The sequence below is a fragment of the Gossypium hirsutum genome, chromosome A08, assembly GCF_007990345.1.
Source record: "Gossypium hirsutum isolate 1008001.06 chromosome A08, Gossypium_hirsutum_v2.1, whole genome shotgun sequence".
NCBI classification, from domain to species: domain Eukaryota; kingdom Viridiplantae; phylum Streptophyta; class Magnoliopsida; order Malvales; family Malvaceae; genus Gossypium; species Gossypium hirsutum.
Window position 1 is genome coordinate 50,689,778 of NC_053431.1, and position 23,940 is coordinate 50,713,717.

Sequence of the window (23,940 nt, forward strand, 5' to 3'; positions counted from 1 at the left end):
AGTTAAAAGGTAACACAGAGGGAAGCTCAATCCAGTGGCAGAGGCGCTAGGAGTGTGGTATAGTGCCTAGGTTCGAGGGTTGGCGCATGCAAAGGCTTGTTTTTATTTTAGAAGCCAAGTCGCACTAAAGTAAGGTTTAAGAACAGTTGCGACCGAGTTATGCTACAATGACGCTTGTGGTGCAGTGGCAGTAGGGTGTTAGGAGTTCCACAAGGGCACAGGTTTGAGTTGTGTGGAAGGCGAAATTCCCTTTTTTATTTTTAAGCGGACCAAAGCTTCAGCAGGTAAGGTTTATAATTAATTGTGACCGTATATTAATAACGAAAGAAGCACGGGCGTAGGCGCAAGGGCAGTCGAAGGTCTGGGGTTCGAGTCTCACCTCGCGCACGGAAGGCTTGGGTTTTTGCTGCACGCGTGCAGAAGGAGTTGGATTCTGATACGGACTCTCCTGGCAGCATGCTGAAGCGGCGCAAGGTGGGGATAAGGATGCTGCTGATCGGTGGAAGAGTTTGAGCTAATCAAGGGATTGGATAAGGATGAGATAAGGGAGAAAATTTAGGAGCCTGATCAAGGACTTGGTGTTGGCCGAATGTTAGACTCTTGAGGGGCAAGAGTTGGCCGGCCAAGGGTCTTAAGTAATTCGTCTAGGTTCTTTTTAATTTTTCCCTTGACAAATATTATTTCCCTTCTCCCCTTTCTTTCATTCATATTTTTCCTTTTCTTTTTCTTTCATCTTTTCTTTTACCCATAGCTGAACCCATATTCTTCTCTCTGTCTCTTCCCTTATTTTTCTTTCTTCATTATTTTTCAAAAGTCGAATCTTGCTACAGCCGAACCCCTTTTTCTTTTTTTTTTCAAAAGCCGAAAACCTTCATATCTATGGTGTAGGAAGCCGAATCTTCGGCTATTTGAACCTGTCTCTTCTGACTATGGTAGATCAAGATTAGAATCATAGATAAGAACACTCTCTTGGGCAGAACAACAATTGGTAAGTATTCGAATCACTTCCGTTAGTTATTCATGGTTTAAGAAAAAGCCAAAACCCCTTAAGGGTGGCTAACGTTGGGACTAAGGGCATTTTTGCCTCTTTCTTTTGGCTTTGTATGCGCTAGTGTGGACAAGGGGGCGTACAATGAAGGGCTAGAAGGTTAACTCCGTTGGACATCTAGATCTAACCCATATTTCAGCAGAAAGGTAAGAACTTTGGGGTTTAAGGCACTGTTGGCCGAATATGGTAAGGGGTCTTGTACGTAGCTTGTTTTTGATATTTAGACTAACGTCTTAGTAACTCGATTGTAGGCAACTCGTGTGTGGATCTCGTCAACATATCGTTACAGAACAGGTGTGTAAACAACACCTACTAGTAGACTAGATCGGCAAAAGTCGAAATGCCAAAATGTCGAAAAGCTGGCATTTCGAGAACTTGCGAGCGTGCGAGCGCTCGTGGGATTGTTTGTATTGATAATTTTGGTAACTTCAACAGTAAGATTGTAGAGTGCGCAATTTCGTGCACTTCAATATATTTGGGCTTAATGGGTTAAAATCAGGTTAGTAGGCCAACGGGCCCAATTCGGTAAAAATGCTCAGTAAGTGTTTTTGTTAACACGTTAATAACTATAATGAGCATGAAACCCTAAAAAGACTAATAAATTTACTGAAATACCTCTGTAAGGTAGAATTACTGTAATATCCTTAAAGGGGTAAGTTTACGATTACGCCCCTCGAGGGTAAATAACTGTTCTTACACTATAATCTGACTGCCTTTCTGAAGCATGCCTTGTTAATTATATATATTCTGCATACATGTCATACTGCATGGGGTTGGGTTTTGTTATGGAGGAAAAACCCGTTCTGGTGGCTGTGCCAAATATTCTAATATAAGCAGCTTTGCTGCGGATTATAGTTAGTGCCGCAACCGGTGCTAACACTATAAGTGTAGGGATGGCGTGGGTGATTTATTCCCCACAGGAAGTGTAGGGATGGATGGAGGCAAGTGCAGGGTTGGATGGGGTTATTATGTATTGATCATATGAGACTGTTTTGTTGTGGGCCAACTGTGTTAATATGGGTAAGGCCCAATATATCTCGACTTTGTTATAGGGTTACGGCCCAGATTGATACTAATATGGGCTAGGCCTAGTATACTCTGATACTGTAAGGGGCTATGGCCTAGATTAATATTGTTATGGACCAAGGCCCAAATAGCTCTGATTTTTGAATAAGGCTTAGGCCCAGTAAAGCTTGAACTGATTTGGGCTCTAGTTGGGATACTTTACACACTGAGTTTCCCCAAACTCACCCTTTATTTTCATCCACGCAGGTAATCCCCAACCATAGTGGGCTTGGATCTGTGAGGGATTTGGAGTGGCCACTCATTCTACAAATTTTGTTTTCTTCTGGAGAATTGGACATCTTTTCATTTTCTTTTGTGATTTGGGTTTGAAGCTGTAATAAGGTCGTTTTAATTATTTTAAATGGTTTTAATATGTTTTACTAGAATAGGTATGATATTATCTTAATCACTGAAACTAATTAGTTTTAGGGCGCGTTTTCAAAAATAGTAATTGATTTTAAAATATCACGACAACAAAGCAAAACTTTCGCAACGAATACGTTTTCCAAAATTAATCACTTTACCTTAAACTGGACTTAATTGAATTTGGTTTCCTAAGAACATACACTAAGTTAAAGTGTGGCAATGGTGGTGTGCATGTCTAGGATTGGGTCCGAAGGGAGCTTGGTACTTAAGCAGTCCGATGGACTCACCTCCTCTTTTTCTGTTTCCTGCCTGGTGCTCCGCTTCCATTCACTTTAACTTATAATGAAATCATTCTTTAAAAACTAAGAAAGATTTTAGATAAAACATGAATTTTATAGTAACGCTTCAATGTGGCACGCCAGATTCGGTCGTAACGTCTGGGCCGAGTTTGGGGTGTTACATCTTATGCATGTGTAACTATGATTATAAGACTTTTAGATGAATATTTAGCATGTGGTGATGATAGTTAAAGAGCATGTTGACTAAAACCTATACGAATGATAATAATAAAAACATTTCTATAGGATTGAGATCTTAATTGTTGTGTAAGACATGAAACGGTAGTGTAGCATCCTAATATTTAGGCTCGGCGATCGGGCTGCATATAGCGTGTTATAATTGGTGGTATTAGAGCTCTAGGTTCATTGACTCTCGGGCCTAGGTGATTGTTGTGTGTTTGGAGTTTCAAAACTCATGAGTCTAAATCTCCTTGGTTTTTTTAAATTATGGATATAACTCTAATTGAATGGCATGAGATTGCTTGAAATAGTTTGTTGAATTGCATATGGGGTAGGAACGGGAACACATTGCGTTAATCCTAAAGTTTATTTACAGGAATAAGACTTAGATCATCTTCTTACCACTCAGACCATTTATTTATTTGTTTGTATACCAGATTATTAGATATGTCTCCTAGACGTGTTAATGTAAGAGCTAGCGTTCAAGAGGATGGTATATCCTCTACACCTCCTATGCTATCACGTGGAGTGAACATACTTGATGAGGGTGTAGGCCCTTTAATGAAAGCTATAATAGGAAATTTTTAGCAAATTACTATGCTAACCATGCTCCTGCACCTATTAACTATGGGTTGTTGCTTGAACGTCTTCGGGTGTTAGGTGGTAAGAAATTTTATGGAGTGAAAGGTACTGATCTGACTGTAGCTGAGTATTGGTTGGAAGGAGTTGAAAGGAGTTGAAAGGATCCTTGAGCAGATGTTTTGTTTTGATGAGGAGAAATTAGGTTGTACGGTGTCCTTACTCCACTGTGAGGCTCATCGTTGGTGGAATACAATTAGGAGAGGTATTATTTCTGATAGATTAACTTGGAATTACTTTCTCGAGGTCTTTAAGAGGAAGATTATGGGTGAGCAGCATATAAAGGCTCGTACGAGTGAGTTTCTGGATTTGGTTCAAGGTGATTTGTCAGTGGCTAATTATGAGGCAAAGTTTGTGCAACTTAGTTAGTATGCTTCTGAGATGATACTTTCTAAGAGGGACTGATGTAAGAGGTTCCGATTTGGGCTTAACCATGAGATTCGGGTTTACTTGGTAGCTCAAAATGTAGAGATGTTTGATGACTTAATGGACAGAGCTAAGGTAATTAAGGAGACTTTAGTTGAGCTGCCTCGTTCTGTGGTTATTGATTTTGGTAAGAGAGCTTCTACTGGTGCATCTAGTTATCCGCCTAAGTGAGGTTGTGATAGTCATAGTTCCGGTATGGTTGTGACATGGGGGTCTCGATCGAGTCATCCTAGGTAGAAAACTAGTTTTGTGGTTAGTACTGGTGGTTCAATGGGTGGTTCTAGATGGCCGATTTGTGCACACTATGAGCTTAGGCATTCTGGAGAGTGTCGTAAGTTGACAGGCAAGTTTTCTTCAGTGTTTTTGAATCTGTTCAATGCAAGGACAAAGAAGAATGCCTTACTATTGATGTTCTAGATGATCTGGTTGAGGAAGAATTCAATGACTAAACCACATCACTTTCTAAAGAGTTTGTAGTGACATCTAATGTTGATTGCTTAGACAATTGTGACATCATGGTTGAAGCTAGCATCTAAACTCAAGCATGGATGGCAGATTAAATCCTTAGACCTAGCTAACAAAACAACCTCAATTTTCAAACCATCTATTAAATAAGCTCCTACTCTGGAATTGAGACCACTACCTCCTCATTTAAATATGTTTTTCTAGGTGATCACAATACTCTCCCAATTATTGTCTCAGTAAACACTGGACACAACTCAAGAAGAGAAATTGGTTTATATTCTCAAGCAACATAAACAAGCTATTGCTTGGAGTATTGTCGATATTTAAGGTATTAGTCCTTCTTTTTGCATGCACAAGATCAAGTTGGAAGATGAAGGCAAGCAATCGATTGAACAGCAAAGAAGATTAAACGAGATTGTTTATAGCAATTATTTACCCAATTTTTTACAGCAATTAGGTAAGTCCAGTGCAATGTGTGCCTGAAAAAAAGTGGCATCACTATGGTTCACAAGGATAAGGATGAATTAATTCCTACACGCATTCCCACATGATGATGAGTTTGTATAGATTATCGTAAATTGAATGCAGCCACAAAGAAGGATCACTTCCAGCTTTCCTTCATCAACCAAATGCTGGATCGGCTTGTTGTAAAGGCCTATTATTGCTTTTTAGATGGCTATTATGGGTACAATCAAATTTCTATTGCACCGGAGGATCAGGAGAAAACAACTTTCACCTGCCCCTTTGGTACTTTCACTTTTCACCGTATGCCTTTCGGTCTTTGCAACGCACTAGCCACATTTCAAAGGTGCATGATGGCAAAATTCCCAAATATGATTGAAGACTCTTTAGAGGTATTTATGGATGATTTCTCAGTCTATGGGAATGATTTTGATCATTGCGCTAACAATTTGGATAAAATACAGAAGCGATATGAAGACACACATCTTGTCTTGAATTGGGAAAAATGTCATTTCATGGCAACTGAAGGCATTGTGTTAGGACGTCGCATTTCTAGCCAAGGCATTCAAGTCCACAAAGCTAAGGTGGAAATCATTGAGAAATTACCTCTACCAACAAATGTGAAAGGTATTCGTAGTTTTCTAGGACATGAGGGGTTTTTTCGATAGTTTATTAGAGATTTTTTGAAAATTGCAAAGCCCTTTGCTCATTGCTGGAATAGAATCGAAAATTCTTCTTTGACAATACATGCTTGGATGCCTTTCTTAAGTTCAAAAAAAAGCTAGTGAATACACCCATTGTCGTTGCACTAGATTGGTCTCAACCCTTTGAAGTTATGTGCGATGCAAGCGACTTTGTCGTGGGTGCAGTTCTAGGACAACGAATGGGAAAAATATTTCACGCCATCTACTATGCTAGCAAAACTCTTACAGAGGCTCAACTCAATTATACCACCGGTGAGAAAGAATTGCTGGCTGTAGTCTTTGCTTTCGACAAGTTTCGTTCCTATCTTGTCGATGCAAAGTGTAACACCCCTTACCTGTACCCTAGACAGGGACCAGGTACGAGGCATTACTAGACACATACTCGGATATGATATTTTCGGGAAATACGGGTTATAAAATTTCGTTCCAATTTGAACCCAATCAAACAACATCTTAGTGTCACTATTATGGGCCTACGAGGCCAAAAACATACATTGAAAAAGGTTTGGGACTAAACCGATGACCTAAGAAAATTTTAAGAAAATTTCTAGGTTAATGTCTCACACGCCCGTATGGAGACAATGCACATGCCCATGTGCTTTGGGACATGCCCATGTCCCCTGCCCGTGTGAAATTAATTGAATTTATTTCCTATTACAAACCTACAAGGGTTTTCACAAGGCCGAGCACACGCCCGTGTCCCTAGCCTGTGTCCTTCACACGGCCTAGACACGCCCGTGTGGTCTCCGGTGTCCAAAAACTTGAGCATTCTGTTTATGACATCAGCATGCATTTAGGGGCACACGGCCAAGACACACACCCTTGTGCTAGGCCGTGCCCTCCACACGGTTGAGACACACGCTCGTGTCTCTACCCATGTGTTTACTACCATGTATTCTGACTTAAAATGTTTAGGTACAGGGGACACACGGCCATATCACACACCCATAGGGCTGTCCGTGTGTCACACATAGCCTAGACACACGCCCGTGTGTCTACCCGTGTGGACCTTGTGAGGCTATTTTCCAAGCCTTTGGTCACCTTTTATCATCCCCATACTCTTATAGATTACCATAACACATGACAAGGCCTAATTATACATCCCAAATGACTTTGATTGTAATAGCCCAAAATTGGGTCTAGTTGGAACAGAGGTTTTGGGACCACAAAATCTGAGATAAAAATAATTATTTTATGATTATTTTGAGGTCTATGATATGATTTCATGATTGTGTGAAAATTTCGTGAAGAAATTCTATGCATAAAGTGCTCAATTTGAAGTTAGGGACTAAATTGAATAAGTTGCAAAACTTGTATTCTAGAAGTTTCTAGTATGAAATTGCTTTGAAATATTAATTATGAGGTCTTAAATAGCAATTTGACCAATTTCTAAGTGACGGACAAAAATTGGACATGGATGGAATTTTTGAAAGTTTAGTAAAGAAAGGCATTTTGGTCATTTGGTAATTAAAAGAAATAAAAAGGGAAAATAAAGCCAAAATTTACTCATCTTTTTCATGGAGGCCGAAATTAGCATGGGGGAAACCATGGCTAGGGTTTTCAAGCTTTCCAAGCTCAATAGTAAGTCCGTTCTAACCCCGTTTTTCAAGTTCTTTACGTTTTTGGAATCCTGGTCATTTGATTAAGCTTATTCTAGCAATAATTTAAGCTAGGGTTCATATTTGGAAAAGTACCCATAGGTGAAATGTGTTTATTTTTATGTTTTATGATGGAATATGAGGTTTTAAATTATGTTTTATGATGAAAACGAGTAAAAGGCTTAATCGGTAAAAATACCTAATAGTCATAAGTATATGTTAGAGTGAGGATTTGATGTTGCCATAAAAGGGAAAAGTGATCAGCATGTCATAAAACATAATAATAAGGGATGAAGTTTAATTCCCGAGCCTAGGGGCAAAAATGTAAATATGCAAAAGTTTAGAGGCAAAATTGTAATTTTTCCAAAGTTTGAGTTAAGGACTGTTTTGAATAGTACATTAATTAAATAAGTAAAATATGATGTTTTAGATCCCGGAAAATGAGATTTGAACCTAGAATGAGAGAAAAATCGAAAATTGGGAAAATTGGTAAAATGATCGTTTTAGTATCGAGGTAAGTTCAAATGTATAATAAGCATTAATTTATGCATGTTTCAATGTAAAATTGATATCTTTATTATAATTTTCGAGGTGTTGAAAGTATGTAAGTTGGTATGATAATAATACAGCAATAATGCTGTAATTTATATTTGAAAGTTAAATTTAGTGAATTAATTGAATTATGTTAAATTAAATGATTATGGTGCCAAGTTTATGAATTGATTTAAAAATATGTCTATGGTACATGAAGTGCATTGAATTATGATACATAAATTTGATTTCTATGATTATGGATATTATGGATAATTGTAAGTTCATATGATTTTTAATAAGGCAATGTGTAATTTAATGTTATTGCCTTGATATTAAATGAGATGTAAGTTTATATGTAAGTAATACATCAATTTTACTTGTATTATGATATTTTATAATAATATTGGAAATATGTTTGTGGATAATTACTTGATTGGTGAAATTGTTGGAAAAGAGAGAAATCCCGGTCGAACCTTCGGAAAGATTGGATGTTACAGATAGTATGTAGCTAGGTCACATGTATGGTGCTGAGTGCACATCATGTGTACAAGAAAGCTACAAGACATTATGATGTAGCTAGGTCGCATGGGTGATACTATGTGTACACCATGTAGACAAGAGAGCTACGGGATATATGTAGCTAGGTCGCATGTGTGGCTTCAGGTGAAGGACACCATGTAGACAAGAGAGCTACGAGATAAATTGGCTAGGTCACATGGGTGGTACTGAGTGTTCACCATGTGTACAAGAGAGCCGAACTCTATGATGGGTGGAGCTATGTGATGAAACCACCAAGTATCGAGGATTGATCCGAAGTGTTCAACGGGAGACTCTCTATGTATTGCTTGGTGAGTTTTGTGATGAATAAGTGCATGAACTTGGTTATGTGAATGATGTGTTCATTAAGTGACCAGGATGTGGTAAGGTTATAAACAAGTAAGTTATACATGAGGATGATTTTATGGTGACCTTGTGATCATGGGCCTATACTTGTGATGTATGAAATATGGTGAAAATGATTTGTGATATGTATGTTAAAATGAGGTTAATACAAAGAAAGTGTGAAAGAGTGAATTAGCAATAAAACTGTTTTGGACAGTAGCAGTGACGTGATTTTGAAAAATCACCAAAAATAGTAGAAATTGAATCAGAGACTGAATGAGATATAAAATTAAATCTTAATGAGTCTATTTTCATATAAAAGAAACAGAGAAGATAAGGAGTTCTATATTTTTATATATTTATGTTTTTGTAAGACTGGTTCAGAATGATTACGTGATCCCCTATTCTGACTTTGGAAAATCACAAAAATTTGGATAAAAATAATTAGAGGCTTAAAATTATATTTTTAAAATCCCTAATGAGTATATTTTCAATATAAATCAACAAGAACATTATCTGATTTATGTATTGTGAGATAATTAATTTTTACTGAAGAGAGGTCAGAACTATCAGAATGTGAAATAGGGGAACTTTTAATGAATAAACTGTACTAATTGGCTATACAAAAAATTATGAAAATTTTATGGTGCAAATATATGTGAGTCTAGTTTCATAGGAAATTTACGGATCTTAATTTGGAGCTCTGCAACTCAAATTATAAATAAGTAAGTGACTATGACTCGTGTGGACAGTTTGATGTGAGCATTTATTAGTAAATTGTGAAATCGTACTTACAAGAATGCTATATACATTAAGGATCTGAAATGGAAAGGAAGAGGAGGAAAATAAATATATGTGGAATACATGGAAACTATGGTATATGAAATATTGATATATTGAAATAAATGATATGTGTTTATAAGAAAACTGAAAGAGAATGATATGTATCATGACATGTATATATATATGACTAGTCTCAATGTAATGCTTGTAGGGTATGGAGTTGAATTAAAATGTTTTAGGCAAACATGTTATTCGCGCATCTAAATTGTGGTATTTTATAAAGATATGATCTTGTTTTAAATATGAATGCTTGATGATTAAGCTGAAGATATTTGGTAAGATGATAATCTTGGTATAAATGTATAAGTGGTACTAGAATAAACGAGGTAAAATGAGTATGAGAGACACATGTATGATGATATACAAATGCTATGTTTGTGGTTTAATTGAGAATATTTAATCATTAAATGAATACCATGTTATATGCTTTTGATTTTGTATAAGTGTGTAAGAGATTAAAGTTGACCAAAGCTTGGAAAATAGCCTAGGTATATTCCACATAGGCAGAGACACGACCATGTGTCTCAGTCGTGTATGGGACATGACTTTGGGACACGGGCGTGTGGAGCCTTAAAGCATGAAATTTCCAAGATTTTCGTAAGTTCTCAGTTTAGTCTCGAACCCTTTCTAAAGTATGTTTTGGGCTTCATAGACTCAAATAAGGGACTATGTGTAAGTGAATGAACGTTTTGAAATATGAATGAAATTTTATGGCCCGTATTTTAGTTTAATGTTTGTATGTTTGTCCGGTAACGCCTCGTACCTTATCCCGACCTCGGGTAAGGGTAAGGGGTGTTACATTTAGTGGTATCAGAGCAGGTTTGTCGATTCTCGGACTAACATAGCAAGTGTGAGAGTTTAGTTATACATGCCACAAATATGTGATAGTGTGATGTCTCCCGACACTAATGAGGACCATTTTGTTTAAAATGAAGTATTCTCCAACCGAACTACATCTGACCATTTAATAGTAATATTAAAGTATTTGAATAAAGTTATTCAAACTTACCAGTTCCACGTTTTGGTTATTCCGAAACCTTTCATTTCCCTCGATCGACCTCCGAAATTTGTTCCTCAAGGTCTATAACAATAAAAATAAATTATTAATACCTCACATTATACTTCTCGAGTCTAAATTTTACCTCCGGACAAAATGATCGCTTTGCCCCTAACCTTTCACATTATTTACGATTTAGTCCCTAGGCTCGTATGATGAAATGCATGAATTTTCTACATTACCCAAGCCTATTCGGATGTTCTTTTCTCTTATGGCAGCCCACATTTTTCCATTATTTCACATTTCTACCACATATTTTACACCTTTTGCAAGAAGGTCCTTTTAGGGGTTTTTCATGAAAATCACCTAGAAAAAGATGTTTAACACACATTCAACTTTCATATTCCTCCATAAATCATCAAAGAATAAACATATCACACATGGGTCACTTTGCAAACATGAACCCTAACTCAAAATATGGGTAGAAATGGAGAGAGTAAGTTACCGGTATTTCAAAAATACGAAGAACATTAAAAACGGGGATTGGAAGCACCTACTATTGAGCTTGAAAATGTTGAAAACCCTAGCTATGGAGGGCTTGAGAAATTCGGCTAGATGAGGGAGATGAATGGCTGATTTTTGCCTTCATTTTCCCATTTTATTTCATTAATTAGCCAAATGACCAAATTGCCCTTAAGCCGCCCCTTCTTTAAACTTTTATCCATACATGCCCATTTTTGTCCAAAAACTTAGAAATTGGGAAAATTATCCTTAAGGACTTCTAATTAATATTCTAAAGCAATTTCATACAAATTTCTTCTAGAATCCAAGTTTTGCGATTTACTCAATTTGGTCCTTATTTTCTAATTGGACACCTTGCTCATAGAATTTCTTCATGAAACTTTAACACATGCATATTTTCATATTCTAGACCTCATAATAATCATAAAATAAATATTTCAACATTGAATTTGTAGTCCTGAAACCACTGTTCTGACTAGGTCCTATTTTGGGATGTTACACAAAGGTTACTATATTCACTAATCACTCGGCGTTGAGATATCTCTTTGCAAAAAAGGATGTCAAACCAGGACTGATATGCTAGATATTAACTATTGCAAGAATTTGACATCGAGATAAAAGATCATAATGGTTCAGAGAATCAAGTTGCAGACCATCTGTCTCCACAGGAAGTTGGCAGTGAAGACAACAACATACTTCAAATTATCGACGCATTCCTAGAAAAGAAGTTATTTGTAATAGATGCAACCCTTTGGTATGTAGATTTTGTTAATTATCTAATGTGTAGAAAACTCTCATTGGGTGTCACAGGCCACAAAAAAGAAAGATTTCTTCATGACATAATGAAGTATCATTGGAACAAGCCGTATTTATTCAAAGTATACAATCACAACATCATTTGATGTTGTGTTCTGGAATATGAGATACTTTCAATCCTGAGGCATTGTCATGATGCTCCTTGTGGAGGTCATTCCAGTGGTTTGAGAACTGCTGCTAAAGTTCTCCAATTAGGATTCTACTAGCTGACATTATTCAAAGACACCCACAATTTTGTGAATCAATGTGATAAGAGTCAGCGCACCGGTTCTATATCCCAACACAATGAAATGTTGCAACAGCCAATTATGGAAGTTGAATTATTCGATGTTTGGGGTATGGATTTTATGGGACCATTTTTGAGTTCATTTGGAAATCTTTATCTATTAGTAGCTATGGATTATGTCTCGAAGTGGGTGGAAGCTATTGTAGTCCCAAAGGATGATGCAAAGACAGTGCTAAAATTCTTTTCACAAGCATATACTCACCCGCTTTAGCACACCAAAGGCATTGATTAGTGATCAGGGTACACAATTTCATTGCAACCAAGTGGTGAATGCACTAAAGAGATATGGAGTCAATCATAGAATGGCTAATACTTATCATTCGTAAACCAATGGGCAAGCCGAAGCATCGAATCAACAAATTAAGAACATTCTTGAGAAGGTTCTAAACCCTTCGAGGAAAGATTGGTCTTTCTAATTGGATAACGATTTATGGGCATTGCGGATAGCATACAAAACTACATTAGGGATGTCGTCATATCAATTGGTTTTTGAGAAAGCATGTCATTTTCCAGTCGAACTAGAACACAAAACAATGTGGGCAATTAAGCAATTGAACATGGACTATGAAGCAGGTGGAAAGAAAAGATTGTTGGATATTTCTGAACTGGAAGAGATTAGGAGAAATGCTTATGAAAATGCTACAATTTACAAAGAAAAGACCAAATGATGGCATGACAAGATTATTTTACAGAGACAATTTGTCGTGGGTCAATAGGTTTTATTATTCAATTCTTAACTCAAATTGCACCCAGGTAAATTGTGTTCATATTGGTCAGGACCTTTTGAAGTTGTCGTCGTATTTCCTCATGGTGTAGTCACAATTCGAGATTTACATGATGGACACCAGTTCAAAGTGAATGGACAGAGGCTAAAATACTATTTTGGCAATACTTATCAAAAGCAGGCAGAGACCATTAAATTGGTCAAAAAGTTTTAATTTTTAATTAGTTTTATTTCTTTTCTCTTCTAAAAATCCTATCTTTTTACCTTTAAATCATTTTCTCGCAACAAAATATGCCAAAAATAAGAGGCTCGGTCAAGAAAGCCACCAAATCTAATTGGGAACATGCATCGTCTGCTGCCACAATCCGTGAATCAAAATCCCCTAGGCCAGTGCAGGCAAGGAAGCCTGTACTCTTTTTGAATAAATCGGCAAAGAAACGATTTGACAACAACATATTGAAGTGCAACTTTCATCCTGAGTAGGGCATTTCTCTTTCGCCACAACAAGATTTGGGTAAACAAGTCTCCAAAACCATCTCGAACTTAAAGTGGAAACTTTTTGCAACCATCCTGGAAGCTACTTGCCTTCACTGGTACGTGAGTTCTATGCCAATCTCTACTATCATGAGTTAGATTTTATTTTTTTCGAAAATGTTTAATACCATGGGACACTGCAAACATCAACGAGTTATACAACACCAAGGTCGATGTCGGTAAACACTCTAAGTTCATGGATGACATCACAGATGAAAAATGCAAGCTGTTGGTGAGAGACTTGTTCGTAAAGAAAGCAGTTTGGATAGGTTCTCATCAAAAGAACTATACGATGCATCGTCGCTTCCTGACACTGCAAAGTAAAATTTGGTTTCACTTTGTCAACTGCAGACTAAAGCCCTACACTCACAACACCACAGTCACCCTAGACAGAATGTGCCTAATACATTCTATAGTCAAGGGCCAAAAAATTGATGTGGGTGCAATTCTTCACCAAGAAATAGCTAACTGTGCTACAAGGTAGACTGGGATCTTATTTTCACATCCCTAGTGATGTTATTGTGCTAGCAAACAGGAATCATGCCCCGTGCTGGTGAGGAAATCCTAGAAAATAAGTGCCCAATCAATGAAGCTTCTATAGAAAGAATGACTCGAGGTAAGGGCACACCAATAGTGAAGGAGGCAGAGACCAGCAAGACAAGAAAGAGCAAAGCCAAAGTCGACAGAAAAGAAACAAGCATGAATACAGAGACATCATTATGGCGCAAACTGAATAATGTAAAAAAAATGGTAAATTCCATCAACAATAGGCAGATCAAGCTTGTTGTTATAGTAGAAGATATGGAGCGATCCTAGAATTTGTTTTATGCTTATACCAGAGCCTGGAACAGTTCTATTGCAGCCACATTAGGCCAACTAAGCCCATCCCCACTACTGGAATTCCCTATGTTTCTACCAATCATTCCTAACTATTACCTCTCTTCCTCGAATGATGACTTAGAAGACTGAGATAGACCAATGGCATCCTAACCCATTATTCAGGTCTCTGATACTAAGAAATAAGAAGAATCCAGGGAAATCGACGAATGCCTGCGAAAGATTGATAGCTTATTTGAGGATAGTATTTTTGCTGATCAAGAAGACACTATTGTTGAGAAGGAAGTTGATGCTGCAAAAGAAGAAGTTATTGCTCAAGAAAAAGAAAATGCTGAAAAGGAAAAAAAAATAAGAAGAATATTTTGTTGAGAAGTTTGTCACCACATCTAAATCTGTGGGTGCAAATATTATGAATTTGGAGCGAATTGGAGTAAGACTGGCGAAAGTTGCTGAGATCACCAGTGAGGAGCAATGCAATTCATTGGTAATAGTGGTATACACTAGACCACTCCAAGTGGACTCTCTTACAAAAATAGCAGCCGATGATGCCGGGGCTGAACCAGGAACTAAGGAGCAATCTGTAGACCGTGCAAAGCCCAAAGAAAAGAAAATGAAGCGCTCCAAGATAAAAAAAATGAAAGAATGAGGATAAAGAAACATCATGCAGCCACATCGACGGCTACAGATAACTGAGTTAGTTTGTTTTAAACTTTAGTTGTAGTATTCATGCATTGCATGTAGCTATAGGTTTTATTTTGATAAGTATATATTGTCGTTGCATTTCTATTGTCATTGCATTTAAATTTTACTGTATTGGGGACAATGCAAACTTTAAGTTTGGGGGAATGCATATGAGGTTTGGAATTACACCCGCATTTCAAAACTTTTCTTTGAAATATGCAAGGTTTATTTATGGTTACTGCAAATGTGTGTGAAAATTTTTGTTACATTCGATGTTTAATTTTTGAAACACATAACTTATTAATGAATGACTTGGATAAATTTGACAGAAGATTGTAGCTTCAATTTTTTGACGAATGGATTAGGTTGCATGAGTAATGGATGACTGTCATCATTCCTTAAATCTTGAATAAATCCACCTTTTACAGCTGCTTATATATGTATAAATAGTTATAAAGTAGAGATACTCCAAAGTGGGTGTAGTATGGAATGTTAAAAAGGGAACACTTTAATACAAGCGTTAGAAAAATCAATCTGGCCAAAGACTGTCGCTGCATGAGTGAGTCGGCGTAGTTACGTACTCCCTGAGCGTTTGTTGCACCCCATCGTTACTTCTCAAGAACAAAGGTACAATAATGCAATGATATCCCTTATTCCAAAAAAAAAGAGTATATATATACTTAGTATCATACAATAAATGCTGTTATGGTAGATAGAGTTTAGGGTTTGAAGCATTATGCTAGCATTGATGAAGTTGTAATCTTATTGTAAGCATGATACAATAAATGCTAGCATGATACATAAGTTGTATCATACTTGTGTATTGTCGATGCAATATTCTTTCACCTGAATATGATTCATTCATTGGGATTTTAGGTGATTCAAGTTGCAAAAATGATCATTTGCTTTAGTGAATTTTTGGGTAGCCTTACTAGAATATTTCAAAATGGTTGTTCGTGTGGGCATGATAAGTGACCATTCGGTAAAAACATTGCTTCCTTTAATGCACTGTCCAAGTGAGAGAATGAATAAGACTCTTTGGCAGCCTTCTAGAAGATGGTTATTGATCATTCATATGCTCAATTGAATGCCACAATCTACAAATGAGGTAAATGTGCTTCTTGATGAAATGGTTTAATGAATACCATTTTGGTTGTTCGATTATAGAGAAGATATTAACACATCTTAATTGTTAAGTGAAGTTCATGTACATCATTTAAGGCTGAATTTAGCCATCCATCTACTAGGTGTTCTATATATATTTCATTTTTATCGTTGTTGTAAGGTTAGACTTTTTTTTTATCAAAAATACATTTTGAGTTTCAATTCTTTTTTCTTTTTAGAACTTCCTGAACTTATCAAGAATTCCATTCTTGTGGCATTCACCAAACCCAATCTTATCACTTAAACCTATTCCAAAGTGTGGCGATCATCATATACCTTTGGTTCCTATCTCAATATATATAGTGGGTCAAGGTTTCATCCATTTCCAAACTTTGCGAGTTTAAGCAATCTTATAGAATTTGGATCGCGTTGTTTTATAACATCGATTCTTTTCTAGTTCGTTTAAGTTCGTAAGTTATATCCTAAATTTACCTTACTGTTTATTTTTCTTCATAATTAACCATATTTCGAGTAAGTGCTTGTTTAGATGATCAAGACCATTCAAACCACGAATCAAATTTCAAACTCATAACCAGGTTCACGTCAACTTTATTCGTTGTTTAATCAAATTTATCTTCTGCACAATTTGTCAAACTAAATTTTTAACCCAGAATAAATGTTGTTAGTTTAGAATATATATCAGAAGTTGTAAGATTTTGCTTTTTCATTTTCGTGTCTTAGTTGTAGAATTTGTCTTTATCATAAAATTAGTTAATAAGAAATTATTTCTTTTCTTAACCAAAGAAAATTATGTTCGAATTGCTAGGATTAATCTTTTTAATTTCACACACCTTAAGGAAACTGTTACAGATATTGTCACAAAATTTAAATTAATATGTTAACATATATGTAATCATATTTTTCTTAAATTTAAATTAAATAAACGTCAGAATAAAAATATGTAGTAAAGTAGTGGTGGCCACTAGTAAACCTCTAAAGTTTAAAGGCAGTACATGCATGTTTTTTATAAGGATTTTAAATTATCAAATATATATGGTTGAGGTTGATTAAGTTTTACCATTGATGGTGAAGGAAATAAGCACGGTACCATTAACGGCGTTAATGTCGACATGTAGAATTTCAAGCGAGAGGTGTTTAAGGCAGACATTATTTCGACTAGCTGACGAGAAAACTAAGGAGACACCATCATTAAAAGAAATTTTTTTCCTAAAAACTTCACTTTCACGTTGACTGTTGGAGACTTGGAGTTTGCAACGAGCTCGTTAGTATCATCCACGCCATAGCCATGATGATTTCATGGTTTGAGTCCCTTGTTGAGTAAATAAACTTGGCTTAAAACAGCCGTGAACTATTTTGATGCCTAATTCTTTGAAAGCTTATATATCTGAGACAGTCTTAAAACAGATGCTGAAGTAGTTGGAGATATGCCCCTAAAATGTTAGTAAAGAAAATGTAACATCTATGTTCCACCCATTTTAGTAAAGAAAATTAGTTAATAGGGAGTACTTGACAATAAGATTGGATGACTTTATGCATAAGTAATCATTGATCCTATCTAACCATCCTTCTAATTTACTTATCCAGCAACATTCTATTGGTCTAGATGCCTCAAAGAATACATATCATAGTGGCTTTGGCAGAGCACAAATCTCTAGTTACTACAGTAACACATTCTGAACCTATTTAAACCTTTATGAAGTCATTCATTAGATAATATCAATGAGAACAAGAGCAAAAAATGGCTAATGCTATACTAATACAATGTCTGTTTGTTGACATGAGGGTTTCATCTGTCTGTTGACACAATTTTTGTTTTTAGTCCTTTTGTTTTGATTCTAGAGTGATTTGTTTTGTTGTCTTCTTTGTGATGAAAGAAGATTTGGCTAATCTGAATTTGGTTGATGGGGAAGAGGATGCATTCCAGGAGGACACTGTGGCGGTTGATTAGAACTATCATCTCAGTTTGGTAGGACGTTGTTTGACTGATAGTGTTGTTCATTTTTCCTTTTTACGAAATACTTTGGCAGATCCTTGGCACCCTATCAGGGGAATTTGTATTTCTGACTTGGGAGAGAAACGGTACCTTTTTCAATTCTTTCATGAGGTTGAAGTTCAAAGAGTAGTTGTGGGAACACCATGGATTTTTAACAATCATTTACTATTGCTTCATAGAATCCAGTCAGGGAAAAATCTGTTGCTGGTCTCGTTAAATTTATCAGAATTCTGAGCCCAAATTTATGACCTTCCCCCGGGATTAATGACTGAATCTATGGCTAAACAAATTGGGAATTTTATAAGGCAGTTTCTTAACTATGACACGGCGTTTCAGTCAATGGGTTTTCAAATTTTTATGCATATTCGGGTTCGATTAGATGTGTCAATCCCATTGAAAAAGAAGAAGAAGATTCTAATTGGCAATGATCGGGTTGTCTATGCTAGATTTCAGTATGAAAAACTCAGTTTGTCTTGTTTCATTTGTGGCAAGCTTGGGCATGGTGAGAGTTTTTGCCCATTTCGTACCACAATCGAGCCATCCAAAATAGTTTTTGGTTGGGATATCTCCTTACGTGCAACGGTGCATCAGGCGAAATACAATGGTTAGCAAGTGGCTTTGGGAAGTAGATGGATCAGAATGCGGTATGTTGAATAAGGAAAGAGAAAATCAAGACAACATTTTAGGGGAAGGGAGGGATTCTGGGCATAATCGTGGGAGTGATTCGGCTAAATCTTACAAAATCCCATTTTGACTCGTCTTGGATATGATCAAATGATGTTAATTAAAGGAATTGATAAATGGCCAAATATGGATGCTAGGGAGCAGTCTAGGGCCAAATGTGGAAATGGGCCTATGGATTTACAAGTGGATAAAGCAAATAACCCGCTTCATTCTATTGAAGGAAAGAAACACCAGCGTGTGCTGAGTGCTTCAGCTAATCTTCCAAGCATTGCCTCTGTTGGAGGGAATCATGATATATCGACTAGCTTTGAAGGGCAGAGCAGTCGAATGCAATGAAGTTCCTTAGCTGGAATGTTCGTGGTTGGGGGAGGTCACGGACGGTTAACAAACTCAAAAATAGATTAAGGGCCATTAATCCCCAAATTTTGTTTCTTATGGAAACAAAGTTGGAAACACAAAAATTTACACACATTTTCATACTTTTTTTAACTTAAATTCATACGAATTCGGTTAAATTCTTGTCGAAATTAATTAAATTTTATAAAATAATTAAAGTGAACTTAAAATATGAACTTATTGAATTTTAGTTAATTTTATAATTAATTTTGGTTATTTTCGACAGAATTGCACAAAAGGCGAAAAATGGCTCAGTAGACACTGCTAGAAGCACAAAACCGAGAGCCAATTTGAAGTATTGAGGCTAACTAAATTTCATCCTAAGACGGTCCAAAATTATATGTATTTATTCATAATATAAGTAATTTTAATTTATATCCAATTTAATCTGGGTTAATAAATTATGATTAATTAATTATGAAAAAGTGGTCCGATTGAACCGAACCGAGTGAACCGAACCAGCCAAGAAAAGGACAACCCAAAACCGTCCAAGTGCTGACCCAATTCAGCTTATTAGCTGATTATTTAAGTTGCAAAGAAGCCCTTTAAGACTTCTTCAAATTGCAATGCAACCCCTCCACAATTGGTGGCTTTGAAGATTTGCCCCAAGCCATATTTAGCAAAGTTGAAGCCATCAACTTTGCCACGTAGGTGGCCAGCCAAGGGGTGGCTCTTTGGCTGCTATTTTTAGCAAATTTTAGCTGCCACATTCAGCTATAAAAACCCCTTTGGCTGATCATTCAAAGCATTTCTCATTCATTCACATCTCTCCTCTCCTCTCTCACTTTCTCCTCTCATTTTCCCATTCCAAGTCCCTTGCTCTCTTGTCGATTTCTCCTATTGAAAAAGGGGCATTCATCAGCCATTTTGGAGCAACACCGAAGTGTTCATAGCAGCCTTGATCGGCTAGGACAACAAAGAACGAAGACGGAGGAAACTAGTCAAGCCACGGAGAAACATCGGATTTGATTCTTGTTCCCTATCTCTTTAATTTTTGTTGTTGTTATGATGAACATATCTATGAATATTTATGTTGTTGGAATGGTTAATTTAATCAGCTTAGCTTGAATTTAATTTGTGTTGGTTTGATTGCATTTCATATGCTTAAATTATTAAAATTGTGTTTATGCTGTTGTAGGCCTCGGTAAAATGCTTGATTAAGTAAAATCATGCTTAAGTTATTCTTGCATTACGATTGTGTGGAAGCTAATAAATTAATTATTTAAACAGATTGAAATTGTAATTAATTGACACAATACTTAGTTAGTGCATGTTTATTCTTCTAAGGTAGCTGAAGGTTAAATTAACAATGTATCTGGCGATACACTTGCCTTGTATACTTGCAAGATTAGTGATTAAACTATTTCAAGGTAAGAATAACTTGTTACCTCACATAGTCTTTTATGTGCTTATTAGATTTAATTAATCGTTTGAATTAATATAGGGATATGCAAGAGATTAGTTCAATTTAATGAGTATGTATGTGCAATAACATGTTTGCTTATTAAGATCTATTTAACCGTTTGAATTAACATAGGGATATGTTAAGAGATGAATGGATTTGTGTAGGTGAGTATGTTCATAAGTTAGAAAATTACCGAGTTGCCGTGAATTTATTCATAACAATATAAACATGAGTTTAATAATTCTAAGTTAAAGAAATGTAATTAATCCAACACAATTATGTCGTCTTGATTAAATCGTATTTTGAAATCGTGTATTTGATATTTATTTCTTTAGTTTACTTAGTTTAAAATCTTAGTTTTTAATCACCCTCTTCAAACAAAATATTTTTATTCACCAAAGTGTTTTAAATAACATTCATAAATAATTCTTTTCACAGTCCCTGTGGGTACGATAACTCGACATTTACTTGTCACTTTATTACTTATTGCGATTGTGTACACTTTCACATTTTCGTCGTTCCAAAATTTAAACGTGAAGAAAATGGAATTGGTTAGGTTGAAATGCGGATTTACAAATGGTATTGACATTGGTGCAGTTGGTTCCAAAGGAGGATTACCTCTGGGTTGGAAAATTAATTCTTTGGTCTCTCTCAAAAGCTACTCTCATTACCATGTGGATGTTGGCATTCATGACAATGAAAATGGCGTAACTTGGAGACTTACTGGGCTTTATGGAAACCCTGATGAACGATATCGACGGAAGTCTTGGGAGCTACTTCGTCATTTGGGTATTGACCAATCAGTCTCATGGCTCGTGGTTGGGGATTTTAATGAGATTACAAGCTCTTTTAAAAAGAAAGGGGGACGACTTAGATCTGAACGACAAATGGCTGAGTTTAGAAACATTTTGGAGGAGTGTAGTCTTAATGATTTGGGATTTATTGGTAGGAGGTTCACGTGGGAGAGAGGAAGATTTCTGTCCACTAATATTCAGGAGAGGCTTGACAGGGGAGTTGCTAGTCTGGATTGGATGAATCTTTTTCGAAAATATTAGGTTTAGCATCTGAGTCATTCTATATCAAATCATTGCCTAGTCCTTATGGATGCAATCGAAAATCTGCAATGTGGAGAGACCCATGGGTCTAAGCTGTTCCATTTTGAAGCCCAATGGTGTTTGACCAATCTTTTGAAGAGGCTAGTCGACAGGCTTGGGCTGATCCAACTGTTAGTGTCCCGGGTAAGTTAACTAAGGCAGGTCAACAGTTTAAACTTTGGAGCTGTTCAAAGACTCAGATGCAAAAACAACATCGAATTTTTTTGGAGAAACGCCTGTTTGACCTCTATGATCAGGATCCTACTGATGAGATTTTGGCAGAAATTATGGAGGTGCAATTAGGTTTGAACTTGGAAGCTAACAAAAAGGAAGTTTTTTGGGAACAACGTGTGAGGGTGAATTGGTTGCAAAATGGTGATAGAAACACGAGTTTCTTTCACAAAGTTACTGTTTCTCGTCATAATCGTAATCGAATTTTGGGTTTGGAAGATGAGAATGGTTTGTAGGTTCTCAAACTGGGGAGATGATGCAGGTTGCTTTGAAGCATTTTGGTGATCTCTATACGGCTTCCGAATCTGATGGTGATGACCAACTGCTTGGTCTCGTTGAGCAAAGGATCACAAAGCGCATGAATTATGAGTTGCTAAAACCTTTTACTGAGGATGAAATTTGGCAAGTGGTGAAGACGATAGTGCCCCTTAAGGCCTCAGAAATTGACGGGTTTCCAGTAATGTTCTATCAAAGGTATTGGCATCTTGTTGGGGCTGAAATTTCTAGCTATTGCTTGTCTGTTTTAAAAGGGGAGATTGATATGGGCGAAATCAATAAAACCCACCTAGTGTTAATTCCAAAAGTTGAGAAACCAAAAAATCTCTTTCAAATTCATCCTATAAGTTTATATAATATGATTTATAAGATTATTACAAAAGTTTTGGTGGATCGGATAAGTATAGCGCTGGGTTACTGTATTGATAAAGCTCAAGGGGCTTTTATACTAGGAAGACACATATCGGATAATGTTTTAATCGCTTATGAGGTCTTACATTCCTTTAAAATAAAGAAACGGAGTAAATAAGGGAATTTTGCACTTAAACTCTATATGAGTAAAGCGTACGATCGAGTTGAAAGAGACTTTATGGCTGGTATGATGTCTAGGTTGGGTTTCCAACCTGATTGGATCGTTCTTATCATGCGGTGCGTTTGTTCAATTACCTATACTATAGGCATTAATGAGGGTATTAGTGAAGGCTTTTCTCTGACACGGGGGTTGCGACAAGGTGACCCGCTCAGCCCTTAGCTTTTCTTAATCTGCACTGAAGGTCTCTCTCTATTGCTGAATGAGGCAAAACATAAAAATCTGATGAGGGGAGCTCCGATTGGAAGGGAAAGATTTGCGATTAATCACTTGTTGTTTGCGGATGATTGCATTCTTTTTGGTGATGCTTCGGAGGATGGGGCTCATATAGTTCGTAATATAATCATGGAATATGAATTAGTTTCAGGGCAACAAGTAAATTTTGATAAATCACTTATTTACTTTAGAGCAAGTGTGGGCCGACATGAGAGGGATCAAGTCACCAACATTCTGGGAGTGCAGGTGGTCACAAACCCGGAGAAATATTTGGGCTTACCAATGATGGTTGGGAAAGGAAGAGATGGGCTTTTGTAAATTTTGTGGACAGATTCAGAAATAGGATTGAGAGTTGGAGTCTCCGGTACCTTTCGATGGGGAGTAAGGAAGTATTCATCAAGGAGGTGTTACAAGCAATTCCTGTCTACGTTATGCAATGCTTTGCTTTACTAAAACCTTATGTCAAAAGTTAGAAGGTATTTTAAACAAATTCTAGTGGTCTAATAGTAAATCAACTAAAGGTATTCGTTGGAGTACTTGGAGTGAACTATGTACTTCCAAAGCTGAAGGCGGGCTGGGATTTCGGGACCTCTTTTTGTTTAATAAAGCTCTACTTGCTAAGCAAGTTTAGCGACTTTTATCCCAACCCGATTGTCTTTCGGCAAAATTTTTTAAGCTCGTTATTATCCTTTTACTAATATTATGTCAGCTAAAGTTGGTTCTCACCCCTCCTTTTCCTGGAGAAGCATATGCAGTGCTAGGGAGTTGATTGCGGATGGCTTACTTTGGCGAATTGGCAGTGGTGAGACTGTGAATATCTAGAATGATCCTTAGCTGCCTGGTCCTGGTAATAGTGGATTATTAATTCAGAATATTAGTACTCATTGGTCTACAGTGAACCATTTAATTGATGAAAATCCGGGTACCTAGAACAAAGACGTGATCTGCAGGATTGTTGACCAATAACAAGCTAGACGCATTTTC

General features: G+C 36.6%; 1 long non-coding RNA gene across 1 annotated transcript; it reads left to right on the forward strand.

Annotated features, from left to right (window-relative positions):
* Window positions 1–342: 342 nt before the first annotated feature.
* Window positions 343–2,541, forward strand: LOC107952856 (uncharacterized). Its single transcript, XR_001698954.2, has 4 exons — window positions 343–988; window positions 1,113–1,194; window positions 1,300–1,342; window positions 2,321–2,541. It is a non-coding gene; the product is annotated as an uncharacterized lncRNA (long non-coding RNA).
* Window positions 2,542–23,940: the final 21,399 nt, after the last annotated feature.